This window comes from Triturus cristatus, chromosome 4_1 (assembly GCF_964204655.1).
Source record: "Triturus cristatus chromosome 4_1, aTriCri1.1, whole genome shotgun sequence".
Classification (NCBI taxonomy): domain Eukaryota; kingdom Metazoa; phylum Chordata; class Amphibia; order Caudata; family Salamandridae; genus Triturus; species Triturus cristatus.
The window spans coordinates 109,259,866-109,276,907 of NC_140585.1; the positions used below are offsets into that span (position 1 = coordinate 109,259,866).

At 43.7% G+C, this 17,042-nt stretch overlaps 1 non-coding gene across 1 annotated transcript; it reads left to right on the top strand.

Annotated features, from left to right (window-relative positions):
* The first annotated feature begins 16,531 nt into the window (after positions 1-16,531).
* Positions 16,532-16,604, top strand: TRNAV-AAC (transfer RNA valine (anticodon AAC)). The gene has a single exon. It is a non-coding gene; the product is annotated as a tRNA-Val (tRNA).
* Positions 16,605-17,042: the final 438 nt, after the last annotated feature.

Sequence of the window (17,042 nt, forward strand, 5' to 3'; positions counted from 1 at the left end):
TCTCCCCCTCTCTTTTCATTTTGTTTGATCTCTTCTCAGATCCGTTAGAGTATTTTTTGTGCATATAATTTGCATGTAGCCAGGTTCTGAGCTGGGATGGTGCAGTGAGCTAAAAAACGGTGATGGATTAAAACCATGATCTCTTGACTTGGTAAGAGTATTCTGCATCATTCAGAAACTCTGTCCATCACCACCCCCTTTTTCCCAAATCGATTTTATCCACACTCAGTGTGGGAGGGTATGCTCAGACGTGAGTCCCTTGCTCATTGCACCATCAGGATTCAGGCAAGCCGGGCCGACGAAGGCTGTGATGCCAGAAACCGGTCCCCGGAAGCTTGTTTCCTTCCCAGTATAAGAATTGGCTTGGTAGTTTGGTTTGCCCTGTTCCCATCCTGCACTGGGACAGGTACAGACTAATTTGCATGTAGCCAGGTTCTGAGCTGGGATGGTGCAGTGAGCTAAAAAACGGTGATGGATTAAAACCATGATCTCTTGACTTGGTAAGAGTATTCTGCATCATTCAGAAACTCTGTCCATCACCACCCCCTTTTTCCCAAATCGATTTTATCCACACTCAGTGTGGGAGGGTATGCTCAGACGTGAGTCCCTTGCTCATTGCACCATCAGGATTCAGGCAAGCCGGGCCGACGAAGGCTGTGATGCCAGAAACCGGTCCCCGGAAGCTTGTTTCCTTCCCAGTATAAGAATTGGCTTGGTAGTTTGGTTTGCCCTGTTCCCATCCTGCACTGGGACAGGTACAGACTAATTTGCATGTAGCCAGGTTCTGAGCTGGGATGGTGCAGTGAGCTAAAAAACGGTGATGGATTAAAACCATGATCTCTTGACTTGGTAAGAGTATTCTGCATCATTCAGAAACTCTGTCCATCACCACCCCCTTTTTCCCAAATCGATTTTATCCACACTCAGTGTGGGAGGGTATGCTCAGACGTGAGTCCCTTGCTCATTGCACCATCAGGATTCAGGCAAGCCGGGCCGACGAAGGCTGTGATGCCAGAAACCGGTCCCCGGAAGCTTGTTTCCTTCCCAGTATAAGAATTGGCTTGGTAGTTTGGTTTGCCCTGTTCCCATCCTGCACTGGGACAGGTACAGACTAATTTGCATGTAGCCAGGTTCTGAGCTGGGATGGTGCAGTGAGCTAAAAAACGGTGATGGATTAAAACCATGATCTCTTGACTTGGTAAGAGTATTCTGCATCATTCAGAAACTCTGTCCATCACCACCCCCTTTTTCCCAAATCGATTTTATCCACACTCAGTGTGGGAGGGTATGCTCAGACGTGAGTCCCTTGCTCATTGCACCATCAGGATTCAGGCAAGCCGGGCCGACGAAGGCTGTGATGCCAGAAACCGGTCCCCGGAAGCTTGTTTCCTTCCCAGTATAAGAATTGGCTTGGTAGTTTGGTTTGCCCTGTTCCCATCCTGCACTGGGACAGGTACAGACTAATTTGCATGTAGCCAGGTTCTGAGCTGGGATGGTGCAGTGAGCTAAAAAACGGTGATGGATTAAAACCATGATCTCTTGACTTGGTAAGAGTATTCTGCATCATTCAGAAACTCTGTCCATCACCACCCCCTTTTTCCCAAATCGATTTTATCCACACTCAGTGTGGGAGGGTATGCTCAGACGTGAGTCCCTTGCTCATTGCACCATCAGGATTCAGGCAAGCCGGGCCGACGAAGGCTCTGATGCCAGAAACCGGTCCCCGGAAGCTTGTTTCCTTCCCAGTATAAGAATTGGCTTGGTAGTTTGGTTTGCCCTGTTCCCATCCTGCACTGGGACAGGTACAGACTAATTTGCATGTAGCCAGGTTCTGAGCTGGGATGGTGCAGTGAGCTAAAAAACGGTGATGGATTAAAACCATGATCTCTTGACTTGGTAAGAGTATTCTGCATCATTCAGAAACTCTGTCCATCACCACCCCCTTTTTCCCAAATCGATTTTATCCACACTCAGTGTGGGAGGGTATGCTCAGACGTGAGTCCCTTGCTCATTGCACCATCAGGATTCAGGCAAGCCGGGCCGACGAAGGCTGTGATGCCAGAAACCGGTCCCCGGAAGCTTGTTTCCTTCCCAGTATAAGAATTGGCTTGGTAGTTTGGTTTGCCCTGTTCCCATCCTGCACTGGGACAGGTACAGACTAATTTGCATGTAGCCAGGTTCTGAGCTGGGATGGTGCAGTGAGCTAAAAAACGGTGATGGATTAAAACCATGATCTCTTGACTTGGTAAGAGTATTCTGCATCATTCAGAAACTCTGTCCATCACCACCCCCTTTTTCCCAAATCGATTTTATCCACACTCAGTGTGGGAGGGTATGCTCAGACGTGAGTCCCTTGCTCATTGCACCATCAGGATTCAGGCAAGCCGGGCCGACGAAGGCTGTGATGCCAGAAACCGGTCCCCGGAAGCTTGTTTCCTTCCCAGTATAAGAATTGGCTTGGTAGTTTGGTTTGCCCTGTTCCCATCCTGCACTGGGACAGGTACAGACTAATTTGCATGTAGCCAGGTTCTGAGCTGGGATGGTGCAGTGAGCTAAAAAACGGTGATGGATTAAAACCATGATCTCTTGACTTGGTAAGAGTATTCTGCATCATTCAGAAACTCTGTCCATCACCACCCCCTTTTTCCCAAATCGATTTTATCCACACTCAGTGTGGGAGGGTATGCTCAGACGTGAGTCCCTTGCTCATTGCACCATCAGGATTCAGGCAAGCCGGGCCGACGAAGGCTGTGATGCCAGAAACCGGTCCCCGGAAGCTTGTTTCCTTCCCAGTATAAGAATTGGCTTGGTAGTTTGGTTTGCCCTGTTCCCATCCTGCACTGGGACAGGTACAGACTAATTTGCATGTAGCCAGGTTCTGAGCTGGGATGGTGCAGTGAGCTAAAAAACGGTGATGGATTAAAACCATGATCTCTTGACTTGGTAAGAGTATTCTGCATCATTCAGAAACTCTGTCCATCACCACCCCCTTTTTCCCAAATCCATATGTATGCCTGCCATCATCCTGGGGGATTAGGGGACTCCTGGGTACACCCTAAATAATGATGTAAAAGTTCCCAGGATAGACCTATACACTTTTGCAACATTTGCTGTGTGCCTTACTGTAAACAATCCCACAATGCTCACTCCTGCTGGTCTATACTTTCTCTTTTTGTTATTTTTTTCCATCTTTCTCTTTCTCCATCGTTCCCTCTTGTGTGCTTTTCACTTTCTTGTTCTGGGTCAGAGTCTGATGAGGACCAATAAATGAGTACCAATGGACCCTACCTGCAACCACCATAAATTAGTTCCAATGGACCCTACCTGCAACCACCAGCTCAAATTAAGCACTGTCTGTAAGGGCTCATGGTCTTCAGCTTACAGAGCGAGTACACAAAAGAGCATCAAACAGACAAGTCCCAAGAGCAAGACACACAGGAGTTTCTGGTCTTTGCAAAACTGCAATAGTGCATCGACTAGGATTTACCATATAGTTTTTACCCCGTTCAGTTTTATGCAGCCGCTTACCATACACTTGCATACTTTTTCCAAGCAGGGAGATAGCTGATTTGACTGTGAGGCTTTTCCAGGGGTGAGGGAGATGATAAATTGCGTGTCGTCGGCATATGATACTATTGACAGTCCAAACTTCTGTACAATATCTGCCAATGGCCGCATGTGCAGTTTAAAAAGTGTGGGGCTGAAGGCCAAACCTTGCGGGACTACAGACTTCAAGAGAAGGGCATCAGAATAGCATGAATTCTCACACATTTGGAAAGATCTGTCCTTCAAAAAGGAGGTGAGCCAATTAAGAGAGGAGCTCTTTATTCTGACTTAACCCATTGTGCACGTAAGTGTCTCATGGTCAACTGTGTTGAACGCTGAACTTAATTCGAGGAGGATGACAGCAGCTGTTCTTTCCTGGTCCAGGTCCTGCTAATAAATAAAGTGCCCAGTGCTGTTAAATAACATCTCTTAACACTCGGCACCGACTATGATTTACCAAATAGTGGGTTGGTCACTCTAGTAAGGGTTTACGAAAGGTACTAGATGAATGGATCCTCTTGTAATAATCACATTTCAGTCTGAGCCCTCCGTAAAACCTTTACTAAGTTTACAAGGAAGTGTAGATCCCTGTTAAACAAACAGATACACTCAGGACAGTCACTATTACTTTATTATTTTTTTCTGAACATTCAATAGATGAGCAAGTTAAGCACACTCGTAAAGGTTTGTCGCCTTTAAGTTGGCACGGCTATGTCAGCACAACCAGAGCATCATCGATCTGGAAGCAGGGCTGGGTTTGTTGACCAAATGGACACTGAACTCTATTAAGGTTCTCAGGATAACAAGAGTAACTAAATCAGAAGAGAAATTACATACACAGACTTTTAGCTGGGTTTGTTTGATTGATTATTGGTTATTATGATACCCGATTGACTTTCATTGATCTGTGTCCTCAAAGACCACAACTTCTAGAACAAAACTGGCTAATTTTACAACATAGTCCATCACCAGACACTAAGTAAAGTCATATATTTTAGATACATGGCTGTCAAATGATGCATACTGAAGCTGAACTCCAGAATATGCCTAATGGGTGTTGGCAAAGAAATATCTGCTAATTTTTGGGAAAGAGAAGGAACTAGCAGTCCAAAATGTACTAATCCAGGACTGCCAAGTGTCCCACTTCCATAAGTGAGGTGCTGCTCCAGTTCAGTTTTTTTTTGTTTGAATTCTGGGACTTGTAGTCTTGTTTATTCCATTATAAAACAGGACTACAAGTCTCAGAATTCAATGGGATAAACCAGGACTGGAGTTGCTCATCACACGTGGACCTTGTAAACTTGCCAGCTCTCCTAATCACGTTTGAATTTACAATGCGATGAATTTGTACTCCAGCTGTAATGATTACAGCACCTCCTGCTACTGAACACACCTCTCTCTTATGTTTTTCATGCCCTATAATATTTGGCAAAATTCTCCTTGCTTGATGACAATCAGCGCCTACTTTAGAAAGGCCAATGTCAAAGGTGAGGAGACAAAATCCATGCTTCTAGATAAACACTTCAGTGGTCTTCTTCTTGGGGACACAACAAACTCATTGACTGCATCCAATTTATCAGCCCTAGTTGCAAGAGTCCTTGTCACGGGAGGCTGTCACTCTGTATGCAGACCTGGGGGCCGATTTACAAGAAAGTGACGCATCTGTGAAGATGCGTCACTTTCCCTGCGCCACTTTGAGAAACCCTTGCGCCACTATGGATGCGCCGTATTTAGAATACGGCGCACCATGGCGCAAGGATTGACAGATGCGTCTGAAATTCTGACGCATCTGTTGACACAAAAGTCACGCATTGCTGGAGTCATGTCGCAAGCACGATACAACTCCAGCAATGCAGGGGGATGCGTATCCTCATTGTGCTGCGTCACTCCTTACGCCTGCTTCAAGCAGGCGTAAGAATTTGACGCAGTGGCGTCCTAGAAGTGGCACAGTGTAATCTTGTAGATTTCACTGCGTCACTTCTACGAGGCTATTTTGCGTTGGAATGCCCACCCTGCATACATTATATCTGACGCAGGTATAATGTGACGCAGGGCCTTACAACGTGACGCATCTCCCTAGATGCGTCACATTGTAAATGGGCCGCATTTTTACGCTGCTGCTGCGTCACAAAAAGTGACGCAACCATGGTGCAAAAATGAAGCAAGGGGCTTGTAAATCTGCCCCCTGGTCACCAAGAGTGCTCAGGCGTGTACTAGGAACAGTCTCTCTGTTTACGAGCCCCAAGCACCGTGAGTGACAGAGAGCAGGACACCACTGGGCATAATGGAAAGTTAAATACCACTGTGGACTGCAGTCAAAGTTACATTTTAAAAGAAAGAGTTCTGATCTCCGTACCTCTGCTCAGCCATCTGCAGCCAGCACAATTAAATGCCAGCATGCCGAATACAAAGGCTTGTAGAATTGGGAGGACCAGGGAAGGTTTTATAGAACTGCAGCTGTTGACTCCCAATCTAATCAATACCATTCTCAAAACAACCCCCTGGGTCTTTAAACAAGAAGAGAAAGAGGACAGGGAAAGAAACAGGGGCACACAACCTAGCTGAAAGGGAATATTCCTTGAACCTGGCGGTGGATGTACAACACCTTGGGTCATCCCAATAGGAAAGAGTGTACCCTGAGACCCACGCCAGAGTCGCCAATTTGAGGCACCGCACCCGACAACTGGAGGTTGACAGATAGTGGATCTGTTCTGGATTTGATGGCGAACCACTATTTGGTTTTATATTGCTCCACATGAGTACACTTTTTTAAGCAGTAGAAAGTCTATTCATAGGTCCTGAAGAATGCCAATACATTTCTGTTGACAGTAAAATGGCACAAACATGTTGACCCCCTGTTGTGCACATTGAAGCAGGGCTAATTATCTCCTGCCATGTCCATTTGTTTTAACCCTGACCCAGGTGTGCACTAATAAAGTTGTTTGCGCACCTTGGAGTCAGCTTTAACCACTATCACCTGCATGCCCTACATACCTGACCACCTTTTAGCTCTTAACAGGGACATACCATCTCTCTATAGATCATCCACAGAGCTTCTCCTTCACAGTGAGGGAGTTGAGGCCAGCATAATGATCAGATGTCATGGCACAAGGCGATCCCCGATAATGAAGTATGCCACGTTTGATGGGTGAGGGAAATCGTCCTTAAAAAGGGAAGATGCAAATCCACCTCATGCCACTTTAATCCAATACCAGACACTCCCTGCCCCTTACTCTAACTCTCAAACATCCCTGCTTTCTCTCTTTGTGGTAATTTTGCCATCTTTCTCTTCCACCGTTCTTCCGATCTGTCTTTTTTGCCTCTATTGCGCTTAGTTAAAATCTGATGTGGAAAGATAAGCGATGGTCCCCACAAATACATGGCTGAAGGCCCCACATGCAACCTCTGCTCGAATTAAGCACTGCCCGCAGCACCTAGTGTGCCATCCACTACAGTGTCAGTAAAAACATGGCTTCACGCCTATGCTATGTAGCCTGACAGCAGCAAAACAAACCCTGTTGGACAAATCTGTCAAAATCATCATTTTGACTGATAGCAAAACCTGGTTTTAAATATTAAATATAAGTCACCCTTAATTACACTTTCCATCCCACAAGGTAGAGTGCATAATATCTAACATTAAAAAGGGCGTGTTCCTCCAGTGACTAGGCCCAAAATATCATTGCCACTGGTCAAGCTGTAACTAGCACATGGGAAAAGATCTAACTATAAATTATACACTTTAATCTGTACTTTGATCTGTACCAGCTACATATGCCATTCAAGGACTTATTTTATATTTAATAAAACTCCAATCTAACTGTAAAGTCAGATTTTTAATAAATATATTGCAACCATAACATTCAGGAAGTTACCCATTACCAGTCTGAGCTTTCAGATTGTGATTGGCATTAGCCTCTACCAACTCCTAACCTGCACTTGGCCTGAATAATGTGTGAACAAGGTGTGAAATTACTCCTAGGAGCTATACAATAAGTCACCTTGGGCGACCTGAATGGGCAGGGATGACTCTTCTTAGGGTGCCCCTTGACATTTTTTAAGTGAAATACTAATTTGTGAGCACCATTTTTACTGATATCTTTAAAGCAGCCATTATAGGTCCAATGTTTGGGTCTTGGAAAGAGGCGACAGTAGTCCCCATTTTAAAGACAGGAACGACCCCGTGTTGATTGATGTAACAGTAAAGGTCTTGGGCAGGATCATCCTAAGCATCTAGAAGAATGGGCATCTACAAATGGGGCCCTGTCCAACACAAAATATGGCTTTAGAAGGGGAATGAGTACGTCCGAACAATGACTCAACTTGTCCCCGATAGCCAGTAGCACATGAAGTCCATGAAGAGCTCTATACACCAACCTTCATGGACTTATCCAGTGCCTTTGATACTGTCAACCGGGACAAACTGTGGACCATGATGGAAGATATTGGTGTGGAAAAAGCATTAGTAGTCCTCCTACGGACGCTTCACACAAACACATCGGTCACCGTAGGACATGGCAGCAAGGGGGGAAAACACAACCCATTATCTCTACTGAAGGGGTTCGTCAGGGGTGCATCTTAGCCTCATTTTTATTTATCATCTATACCAATGGGTTTGAGGTCTTCTTACTAAAAAGGGAGCTTGACTTTCCGAGATTTGGCAGGAAATTTGTAGCTCTGCTCTCATATGCAGATGATACAGTTTTGTTGGCGAGGACAGCTATGGGTCTTCAGAAATCCCTCGATGCCTTCGCAGAATTTATGACATCCCTTGATTTAAAAGATAATACTAAACAATCATACATCGTTGTATGTGGTCCTCGTACCACAAAAACCCAAACTTTTGTAATGCAGGTAAAGGTGATAGAAAAAGTTAGACATGTTTCTTACTTGGGTAATCTATAAAACACTGAGTTGAAATAGGATCCCCTCCTAGCCGTCAGAGTACATCAGAAAAGCAGGGCTGCGGAGGCTCTGTTTCGGTTTGCATCTAAGTTGGGACAAAAACCAGTAAAATAATTACTAACTCTATAAAGCTAAATGTCTTCCTATTGCCACCTATGGGGAAGACGTATGGGGGTATAATAGCTAACATCAGCTTCAAGTAATAGAAAACAATTTCAATAAAAGACTTCTGATGGCACCAGAAACTTTTCAGACACTCACCCCCAGTCACAGAAGTGGGTTGAATCCATCATCGTTCTTTAGCTCTCTTTGCCACCCGAGTTCTGACCTAGCTATATGCAAATCAGTCTTGACCCTGTGCCTCAGGGGAACAGTACAGTCCAAACCGCAAAGCCAGGTCTTTCCTGGACTGGAAACAAGCAACCGGGGGTCAATTTCAGGGTAACACCCCTCATCAGCCTGGCTAGCCTGAATCCAGTGGTAAAGTGAGCGAGGGACCCGCGTCTGGGCATACCCTCCCAACTTCGGGCAAACAAAGTAAAAACAAGGAGATGATGGACAGAATTTTGAAACTTTTCAGAGACTCATCCCCAGTCACAGATCTGGGTTGAATCCATCATTGTTCTTTAGCTCACTTTGCCACCCGAGTTCTGACCTAGCTATATGCAAATCAGTCTTGACCCTGTGTCTCATGGGAACAGCCCAGTCCGAACTGCTAAGCCAGGTCTTCCATGGACCGTAAACAAGCATCCTGGGACCGGTTTCAGAGTAACATCCCTTATTTGCCAGGCTAGTTAAATCCAGTGGTAAAGTGAGCAAGGGACCCACATCTGGGCATACACTGCCAACTTAGGGTGAACAAAACAAACACAAAGAGATGATGGACATAATGCTGAAACTTTTCAGACACTCACCCCCAGTCACAGATCTGGGTTGAATCCATCATCGTTCTTTAGCTCACTTTGCCACCTTAGTTCAGACTCAGCTATATGCAAATCAGTCTTGACCCTGTGCCTCATGGGTACCGTCCAGTCTGAACAGCCACGCCAGGTCTTCCCTGGATAAGAAACAAGCATCCTGGGACCGGTTTTGGGGTAACATCCCTCATCAGCCAGGCTAGCTTGAATCCAGTGGCAAAGTGAGCAAGGGACTCACGTCTGAGCATACTTTCCCAACTTAGGGCAAACAAAGCAAACACAAGCAGATGATGGCTGGAGTGCTGAAACATTTCAGACACTTACCCCCAGTCACAGATCTGGGTTTAATCCATCATCATTCTTTAGCTCACTTTGCCACCCCAGTTCAGACCCAGCCATATGCAAATCAGTCATGATCCTGTGCCTCATGGGAACAGCTCAGTCCGATCTGCCAAGGCAGCTCTTTCCTGGACTGTAAACAAGCATCCTGGGACTGGTTTCGGGGTAACATCCCTCATCAGCCAGGCTAGCTTGAATCCAGTGGCAAAGTGAGCAAGGGACCCTATATTGGCATTCTTCTGGCTTTTTTTTAGATTCCTTTCACCCAGGTGTTGATGGCAGTAGTAGGGTCTCATCTTACATCATAAATAAGATGCACCTTATACCTCATGATGATATTGATTGTTATTATGTTTCATGTATCTTAAGGGGTATGGAATGTCATGTTTAACTAGGTCTTTTTAATGTATTGTAAACTTTATTATGTGCGCTTTTATGGTTAATTGAACTGAAATAAAGCTTATTTGACCTGACCTGAATCCTCTTAGCTAAGCAGAATATTTTGAGTGGGGAGTATGGCCAATACTTTTTGTACAACAGTGTCAAATCCTACCTGACGTGCCAGTCTGAAGGACATTTAAATCTAAGGTGCACTTGAAAGTGAGCTAGGAGGTTGCCAGGTCACTTCTTGTGTAGCTCCTCTCTGGGTGCTGCAAGTCACTGATTGTGTCCTACCACACCTCTGTTTCCTGGTTTGTTGTGGGTACAAGGCCTGAATCAAATTGGATTTTATTGTGAGATGTGGGAGGACACTAGTGGTTTCCCTGTGACTGAGCTAAGATTCCACATTACAGGCAAAGATAGTACATCAATGATCCACTATCAGTCAGAGCTGGCATCTCAACAATGGCTCAAGATCAGATAAGGATGGCTTAAAACAAACCGTGTTGAGCCAAGTCCACTCATTACTAGCCTACGACAACACAGCATGGGTCAAGATCTGTCAGTGCTGAAGAAATGTCACACACTGGTGGGCCAAAAACAACTAATTGCTGTCCAAAAATCATATTATACAGGATCAACAGAGCTTACCCAGGATCACATGCTAGTGGGAAAAAATGTATAGTCACGAGCCTGCTGTCCATTATGCACCATTCTCGACCTCGCAAAAGTGTACTGAAAATGTTGAGGCATCAAAATGATAGTCTAACTTATACTTTCCCTTTAGATGCAATGGAATGCATACATATTTCACAGGGTCATGGCATCAATCAATGAATCCATCCAGGATTTGTAAAGCACAGCATATCACTAGGGAGGGTCTCAAGGCACTGAATTGTAGGCACGGGGAGATTAAGTAATTTGCCCAGAATGACAGGATGTTGATCATGACACCGAGACTCTGACACTTGAAACTGGTTCCCATCCTCCAAGGTCAGCAGCTCAGGCCCTTACATCACATCCTCTCCCTCTTCATACTAGTTGTTAATTACTATATGTGTCTTGTGCCACATGTGCACAAAGGAATCAGTGCATATGGGAATTTTGACACTATTATAAAGGTCAAGGCAACGGCAAAATGGATACTCGATGGAAGTGTCTCTTGTATTATCATATCTCGCCCCTAGCCCTGCCCACCAGCCACACATCCAGCTCATTCTAAGAGTACCTTTGCTTACTTTTCCCAATTAAAGCACTGACCCTAAGAAATGCCGCTTACTCCCCAGTTACTAATCACAAGCTACCAATACTGCATACCAGAGCAGAGCTCTCAAATCCCATAAGTCCATTCAAGAGTATCTCTCCCAGTCCAGATGATACATTGGATTCTGGGATTTGTGGTCCTGGTTATTCCATTATAAAACTACATGTTGCAGAATGCAATGAAAGCTGGGCTGAACTGGACGAACCTGGGATGAAATAATTATTCATGCTTAGACCTAGGAATTTTGGGACCTCAGTTAAAATCTTATGTTGACAAAGACTTTTCCATGTAGACGGCCCCAGAAGTCCTAACGCACGTGAACCTAAGCAGCAGTAAGCTAGAAATTACATGCACATCCACATTTCACTTTTTCTATTTAGTCATTCCCATCAGTTATAGGAAAAAATCCTATAGTGCTCTCAAACCAAGGTTCCCCCTCTGCTTTTAGGAGGAACAATCGACCCGTCGAAGAGCCCTAAGGGTATTCAACTAAGGTCACCATATTAGTCACAAATCGGTTGAGGCAGAATATAGGTATTAGTTAAACATATGTTTTATGGAATCAAAGTAGATAGAAATTCAAAGTCCACAAAAAGATCCAAGATGTTATTCGATTTTCATTATTTATTTTTCTTTCTTGTATTGTCCAAGTATCATTACAAAACATAACAGCCTTCACTGTATTTATTAGGGCATTCCCTCCAGATATGTATGAGTTCATATAGACCCATATATAGATTTGCAAAAGAGGGTGAAAATTTTGCACCCATTGCCACACCCATCTTTTGTCTGTACCATTTGTTCTCATGTAAGAAAAAATTATTGTCTAGAACCAAGGATATTAGGTCCATAAGCATGTTGTTGTGTTCATATAGAATGGCAGCTATCGTATCAAGGAAGTGTTGGATTGCTTCTAAGCCCTTTACTCTAGGTATACATGTATATAAAGAGCTGACATCCAATGTGACCAGAAAGTGACCACTTGTCCATTCAAAATCCTCAACTTTGCATAGCAAATCCTTCGTGTCCTTAAGGAAAGCAGGTAAGTTCTGTACCAACGGCTGCAGAAAAATGTCAATAAATTCCGACAGTTTTTCTGTAGGAGACCCAATGCCGGCTATGATGGGTCTTCCTGGGGGAAAACTACCCCCTTTATGCACTTTAGGTAGTATATACATACAAGCTGCAGTGGGTAAAGGGTTAAACAGATACTTTTGTTCCATGTCCGACAATTGTCCCTGAGTATTCCAAAACCGTAGTTTACTTTCAATCAAGTTAGTTACCATGGTCATCGGATTAGAAACGACCTCCTCATAGGACATGTGATCTAACAATTGTCTATCAATTTCTGCAATGTAATCCTTTCTGTTCATAAGGACTATATTCCCGCCCTTATCGGCTTCCTTTACCACTAAGTTAGGGTTTTGTGCAATTCCATCTAAAGCTTCCCTCTCTTCTTTACTTATGTTATGTTTCACATGCCTCAATTTTTTCTGATATTCATCCTCTAATTTGAATAGTTCCTGTGTGACTCTATCTGAAAAAATATCAATTACATTGTCAGGAGATAAGTGTGGTGTAAATCGTGATTTAGTTCTAAGTCCACTATTTGTCTCAGCTTGTGTGTTCATCTCCAGATCCGATAATATCTCTCTGATTGTAGGGTCAGATGTCTCCATTTGTTCTAAAGATAGGAGTAGTTGTATATTTTTTGCATCTCCCACCGTTATTTCACATGGTGTTATAGCATGGTGTTGTTCTACCACATTCTCATTTTTGTTAGCAAAAAACTTTTTAAGTTTCAGATTTCTGACAAATCTATATAAGCCAATGTGATATTCAGTAAAGTCAGGTAGGGAAGCAGGACAAAAACCCAATCCTCTGCTCAAGATCTTTATTTCATTGTTATTTAACACATGATCAGAAAGGTTTATCACATTAACATTTTCACTGCCATCCTTCTGTACAACATTTATTTCTGCACTGTTCTGGACACAGATCTTGTCGTCATTCTTTCTTTTCCCTTGGTTCCCCCTTTGTCCTCTTTTTTGCCCTCTTCTTGTCTTTTTGGGTTTGGACCCACATTTTGTACTCTCTGTCTGTTCCCTTTCCTGAATCTCTCCATCTCTAAAAAAAAGGAATTGGATTGTCCCTTATTCGTACTAGTTGATGGCCCTTCCGAGCAGTTAGACTCCTCACTCGTAAGGCTGGTAATACTGGAAAGATCAGTATCACTAGATGTACCCTTGTTCAGAGTTTCAGTCTCAGGTCTAATAGATCTCTCTTGTTGAATATTCACATTCAAATTGTCAAACTTGCTGGCATAAGTAAATACTCGGCCAGACCGATAGTCATTATCATTGCGCTTCAATTTGCGCATCTTTTTGTCCTTAATATATAACTGGTGGTTCTGTAAAACCCCTTTAAGGATTTTGTAGTTCTTCTCTATCACCTCAGGTAGGTTAGTGGATTTGATCTCCTCCTCTAAGACCTTGATTTCCAACAGTAGTCGCTCTCGTTTGATATTGGCATCTCTGATTAGAATCCCTATCATTCCAACTGAAGAGGACGTAATAAGGTGTTCCCATTCCTGTAATAAATCCGCCCGCAGATCATCAAAGGAGGGAAATATCACCACTCTTAGTCCTCTCGGTACCTGTTTAATATCAAGATATCTTTGTCGAATGGTGGCATCCCACCAGCGTGAGAAGTCCTGTTTCTTAAGACGTTCTAAGCGTATAAATTTCATTTTTAGCCCTTCTTGTCCTGAGCCACTATCCTGCACATGTTTAGCATCAGTCTTCATACTGAATAATTCTTCTAATAGATTGTCTCTATTATCATCAAAATTCGCCATACTTGTGGACTTGTTTTCACTGTCATGTATTAATACAGAAATAGTACAGAAACGTAACAACAAAAAATTAAGCAATGTGATTGGATCCCCAGTCGGGTATGGAGTGCAAAAACTAACAAACTGATAATTTGAATCTTAACGCACGTGAACCTAAGCAGCAGTAAGCTAGAAATTACATGCACATCCACATTTCACTTTTTCTATTTAGTCATTCCCATCAGTTATAGGAAAAAATCCTATAGTGCTCTCAAACCAAGGTTCCCCCTCTGCTTTTAGGAGGAACAATCGACCCGTCGAAGAGCCCTAAGGGTATTCAACTAAGGTCACCATATTAGCCCCAGAAGTCCTGACACCTCACACCCCAGTAGAGGCCCATGCGGAGGGTCCTGGGAGGTCCTGACTGGTTAATATAGTAAGAAACATAGGGGCAGATTTATAAGCCCCTTGCGTAATTTTTGAGCCGCTGTTGTGTCACTTTTTGTGACGCAGCGGCTGCATAACAAAAAATGCGGCCCCTTTACAACTTGACGCATCTAGAGAGATGTGTCACGTTGTAGAGCACTGTGTCACATTATACCCACGTCAGGTATAATGTATGCAGGGTGGGTGTTCCCACGCAAAAAGCCTAGTAGAAGTAACGAAGTGAAATCTACAAGATTTGACTGTGCCACTTCTAGGATGCCACTGCGCCAAAACTTTACGCCTGCTTGGAGCAGGCGTAAGGAGTGACGCTGCACAATGAGGATCGGCCTCATCATGCATTGCTGGAGTTGCGTCGTGCTTGCGACACAACTCCAGCAATGCGCGACTTTTGTGCAAACAGATGCGGCAGAATTTCTGACACATCTGTCAATCCTTGTGCCATGGTGCGCAGTATTGTAAATACGACGCATCCATGGTGGAGCAAGGGTTTCTCAGGGTGGCGCAGGGAAAGTGACGCATCTCTACAGATGCGTCACTTTCTTGTAAATCTACCCCATAAAATGAAACACCAATTTTCACCTCCATTGCTTGGTAATAGTAGTGGGTGAGTCACTGAAAGCTCGAGCCAGGCTCGAGCCTGCAGCCTGCCTCTGTCTCAGCTCAAGCTCCTGTTGGAACCTCGAGTCCATAAGGAGCCAAGCTTTCAAGTGGCTTCACCTGCCAGCCTCCTTCTATCCCAGACAAGCTGCAGACCTTGGAACTGAGGAACCAGGTTCCAGTCTTAGGTCTCCTCAGCATCCTGTGATCCTGGGCAAATCACTCACATGACCATGTGGAATTAAACTGATGCTTTGCTTGGGTCGAGTTTGTGCTATATAAAAACTGCAGGAAAGATGCACAAAAAGGTAACAACAAAGTGTTAATATAAAAAAGGAAAGAGAGATGCCCATTTAGCAGCTGATTTATGCAACGTGGAACAAGAAAACCTGGATAAGTCGCAGCTTCCCTTAAATTGTGTGATCTTAGGCACAAAAAATTTGACCAGAACTCCTTCTTATTCATTATCATGCACAAAAGTACATTCAAAAAATTGAGTTGGGAATAGTAGTTGTACACAAAAACATATTGTGTTTGATTTAATAGACTATAATGTTGCTCTATAATAATATCGGACACGTACGGTATTTACATAACTTTCTTGCCTCTTAGTTCATTCAGTAAGGGTTCATGTGTAGAAAATACTACTTTTAATAGGTACCTCTAAGTCCAGTGCTATAATGTGACGTGCCAAAGCTTCCATAGGTTAAAGAAATGCACTCAAAAAAACGTAAGCGGTTTTATCATATTTTACGTGTTTCTCCTATGATTACATTCCAAATTATATTTTCAGGACTCGGCTACTGCAGGGGCTTTAATAAAGGAGCCAGGCTCTCCCTCTTAGACCCCCCCCCCCACCTCACCTCCACGAAGAAAGTAAATCGAAGCCCAAACTTTCTGCAGGCAGTAAAGTTAACCATGAGAAGAGCAGAAATGAGAGTAAAATATAAGGTGTAAAAACGTAGAACACAGTCTGACTGTATCAACAAGATTAATAAGCGGCAACAGTAACATAAGAAAAGTCGCGAGGGCAGGAGGAAACAAGTCTTATTGGCAGGCAACAGCTCTCGTGAGCGGTGAAATTGATGCTTAAAGTAGTTCATGTTTTCCTTAAATCTGCCACACACACAACTCTAAACAACTGTGCTTACCGGTTAAAGAAATAGGGGAATGTAGATTGAAAGAGCAGGCTCAGGATTCTCTCGCAGAGCAACGAGAAAAAACAGATCTTTACACAAACATTTCGCGCTGCTGCACAGCGTTCTGCAATGAGTACAGGTATGAGGGCGGAGCTTGTCACGGGTTTCCGTAGTGTAGTGGTTATCACGTTCGCCTAACACGCGAAAGGTCCCCGGTTCGAGACCGGGCGGAAACACTTTTTCTTTTTCTTTTGTTCAACTAAGATAAAGGTATTTTTTCCTAAAATTCTTTTATCTAAAGCTACCATTAGTATTAATACATTATCACGTGAAGGACGGCAAGTACTGGGCAGAGTCCTCTACATGGCAAAGATTTGGGGTTTTACAATCTTACTGGTGACTAGGAGGGAATGTACCGTATATAGTGACACCGTATTCATAAATAGGAAAGTAATTAGACAACAGAGTATAGCACTTTATTTAGACAGATACAAATATTACTCATTTCAAGATAGTAATGGCTAAGAAAAGTTTGGGGTGGGCGTGACTTGCGCAATTCAGTGCAGCACAATCACGCAGAATTACCTTAGATTTCCTCAAGATTCTGCTTGAAGTGTGCAAGAAGAGTAATTCTGCATTTAGCGCTACTTCTCAGCACAAAAATGCCCCCTCGT